This window comes from Otolemur garnettii, unplaced genomic scaffold (genome assembly GCF_000181295.1).
Source record: "Otolemur garnettii isolate 467f Iridium unplaced genomic scaffold, OtoGar3 scaffold00110, whole genome shotgun sequence".
NCBI classification, from domain to species: Eukaryota; Metazoa; Chordata; class Mammalia; order Primates; family Galagidae; genus Otolemur; species Otolemur garnettii.
This window is the reverse complement of record NW_003852505.1, coordinates 2,876,318-2,880,029: the sequence shown is the minus strand read 5'-3', so window position 1 is coordinate 2,880,029 and position 3,712 is coordinate 2,876,318.

Below are 3,712 nucleotides of genomic sequence, written 5' to 3'. Positions count from 1 at the left end.
TTTTTTTTTTTTTCTTCTCTTTTCTTTTGAGACCAGATCCTTTATTAAAGCGCGCACTCTGGCTGGGGACAGGAGAGGACTGGCAGGCGGGCGGGGGACCGGGAGGAGGTGAAGGAGAAGCGTGGAAGTCTCCAACTAGGGGAAGAAGGAGTGGGCGGAGACAAAACCGGTTCTCCCAAAGCGGGAACTCTAGCACATAGCCTTGCTATGAAAAGGGGTCTGTGGGTCGCTTTTCTATGGGAGGAATGTACAGGATTCAGAACCCAACTTTTAGGCCAATTATCACCCCAAAGCAGAATAAAATTTTGTGTGTCCTGGGGGGAGAGAATGAATGCTTAAGCTCTGGGCACTCACAATTTGGCTCTGGAACCACATTTCCCCTGGGCAGTTCAACAAGCCAAGTAGCTACTATATGTTCAGAAGAGTCCAATGTATGAGAATATCCGACTGCAGAGAATTGGAAGGGCAGTGGGTCTGAAGTGAAAGCAACTGTAAGATGCACGTGGAAAAGCTGCAGGTTGCAGGGAAGACTCACAGTGAGTACCAGGACCTGCAAAAGCAATAACAGTTTTAAAGCAGAAATTTTAAGGTCAACCCAAAATAACTTAGAAGGTGGAAAAGATACACATTTCAGACTTATTGAAAATATGAGAAAGATAGGTTTAAGTCATGAAGAGTTTTAAATGCAAAGCTAATGAATTCCTTGGAAGGCGGTATAGCAGGAAAGTGACATCATTGGAGAGCTGTGCTAATCAGAGATTGGTCCCAGGAGAGTAGCTAGCAACTCTTGCCGTATTCCAGGTGTGAGGTACTGAACCAGGCAGTGACAATAACTGAGAGGAAGGGCTGAATGGAGGGGACTTGGCAACAGATTGAATATGGGGACAAAATGAAGGAAGCAGTCAACAATGACGGAAGCTCTAAACCCCAAGGTAAAGGGGAGTCTGAAGGTGCCATTAACAGAATCAGGGAATAGAAAGAGAAGGAGCAATTTGGGTGAGGAATTTTTGGATGGGACTTACTGAGTTCATGGGACTGGTGAGACATCCACGTGAAGATGTCCAGAAGATAACAAATGTGCAGGAATTTCTTTCTAACATGGGAGGCTGGAGGCACATGACAGTGGTAGTGATTCTAGCTGCTGCTTAACAATGGACACCTTCATGGCAAAGGATTTATATCTCCCATTAACTCCAACATAACAGTTAAGGCAAGTCTCCCTAATGGCATCACATTATGGCTGTGGTGGGAAGCGGGTACAAAAATTTAAAAATCCTTTTCCTCTCACCCAAGTACTTACAGTCTACTAACACATACATATGAAATCAACAAAAGCAAGATCTATAAAAGCACATGCATTAGTTTTCTATTAATGCTTAGCAAATTACCACAGTTGTTGGCCAGGTCAAGTTTCTTGCAGTTGTAAGGCTGAGGGCCCTATTTCCTTGCTAGCTTCCAGCTGGGGACCTTGTTCAGCTCCTAGGGATCACCTACATTCTTTGTCACCTGGCTTACTTCAAAGTCAGCAACAGAGAATTTCTTTCAAATAAAATCCCTCTCACTCTCTGAATCTCTTTCTTCAGGAGGATCACAGTCTACTTTAAAGGCTTATCTGATTAGGTCAGGCCCACACTGGGATTATCTTAAAATCAACTAACTTGGAACATTAATTACATCCGCTAAACTTCTTCACAACAGGACCTAGACTAGTGTTTGATGTAATAGCTGGGAGAAGGTCAGTAATCTTAGGGGAAAGTGGAATCTTAGACTTCTGCCTACCACAGCAACAACAGGAAACATAGTACAGGTTGAGTACCATTAAGGAGCTTGGTGCCTGTAGCTCAGACGCTAGGGTGCCAGCCACATACACCAGAGCTGGCGGGTTCAAATCCAGCCTGGGCCTCTGCAAACAACAATGACAACTGCAACCAAAAAATAACCAGGTGTTGTGGTGGACTACAGGTGGACCTGTAGTCCCAGCTACTCGGGAGGCTGAAGCAAGAGAATCGCTTAAGCCCAAGAGTTTGAGGTTGCTGTGAGCTGTGATGCCATGGCACTCTACCCAGGGCAACAGCTTGAGACTCTGTCTCAAAAAAACAAAACAAACAAACAAAACGAAGGTTAGTCCTTAATCCAAAATGCTTATGACTTTCACCATTACTAACTAGTAAAAAAATTAAAAGAAAACAAAATGTTTGGGACAAGAACTGTTTTGGATTTCAGTTTTTTTTAGATTTTGGAATATTTGCATTATATTTCAGCATCACGTCAACACTTACAAATAAGTTTCAGATTTTAGGACATTTTGGAATTGTGATTTTCAGATTTGGGATTCTCAACCTGTAGAAGTATGTGAATCAACAAACACAGCAAAAGAATCATCATTCTGATGGGGTTAAGACAAATTTCCTGAAATGGGTCTATTTCAATTTTGTTTCAAAAGAGATGAAGGCAGGGCTTGAGAGAGAACTGAAGTGGGTTATATAATGCCAATGGTTCAGATAAGGGCATGGACCTAAACCATATTTGGGGGATAGTGGCCAGATTAGCTTGGCTAATGGAGAGGTTCTTTGTTGAGGAATGATGAGACTTCAGCTTGGAAAAGTGAGGGTTGGGAAGTTGATTGAATATCCTTCAATGCAAGGATGAGGAATTTAAACTTGACAGGCAACTTTTATAGGTATAGAGCACATGAGCAACGTATTGAAAATATCCTACTGAGAAGCAGCATTTACTGTACTGGAGAGTATGAAAAGGACTGGGAAGCTCCTGCTATGGGGATATACATGTCTTAAATTCAGGTGGGGTGCAGTATCTCATGCCTGTGATCCCAGAACTTTGAGAGGCTAAGGCAGGAGAATAACTTGAGCCCAGGAGTTTGAGACTATCCTGGACAACATAGCAAGACCCCATCTCTAAAAAAAAAAATAAAAATAAATAAATTAACTGGGCATGGTGGTGCACACCTGTAATCCCAGTTACTTGGGAGACTGAGGCAAGGAAGATCCCTTGAGTCCAAGAGTTCAAGGTTACAGTGAACTGTGATTGCATCACTGTGCTCTGGCCTGGATTACAGAGCAAGAGACCCCGTCTCAAAAAAAAAAAAAAGTTTGAAATTTCCACAAGGATATAGCTGTATTTGAATTTGTAGGCTTGTCTGGTTTTTGAAACCCCTTTTCTCTTCCTTCTTTGGCCTGAACCAGGAAATCTTGGGAGCATGAACAAAAGCAGGTTGGAAGCCCAGCGGCACCTGTATGAGAATAGAATTCTATGAATGAAGAATGTGCACAGGAACACTGTGCCCCCACATTTCTCAACAGAAGCAGCGTTGTCATAGCAAGCAACAATATAGAAGATTATTTTCCAGCACAGATGATTATCAGGCTAGAATATACTAACTATAGCATAGTTTGGACAAGCCTTTCTTCCACTCTCTTCCCAATTTGTCATCTTGAAGAAATACCCTGTTCACAGCCAAGCACCACCCCCACCTGAGTGCAAGGGTCAAAAACCCTAAGTCCTTTTCAATTGAACGAAAAGTATGTTAGCGATGCAGCCTTTATCACAGGTCTTGAAAAACCCTGAGGACTAGGAAATTCCAAATTTTCCATGGGCAAGGATTTGAGAATTCTCCTAAAAGGGAGGGCTGTGTAGTATGGGAATATAAGACTAGGGAAATTGTGGGATTTCATTCAGGAAGATTTCAAAACGC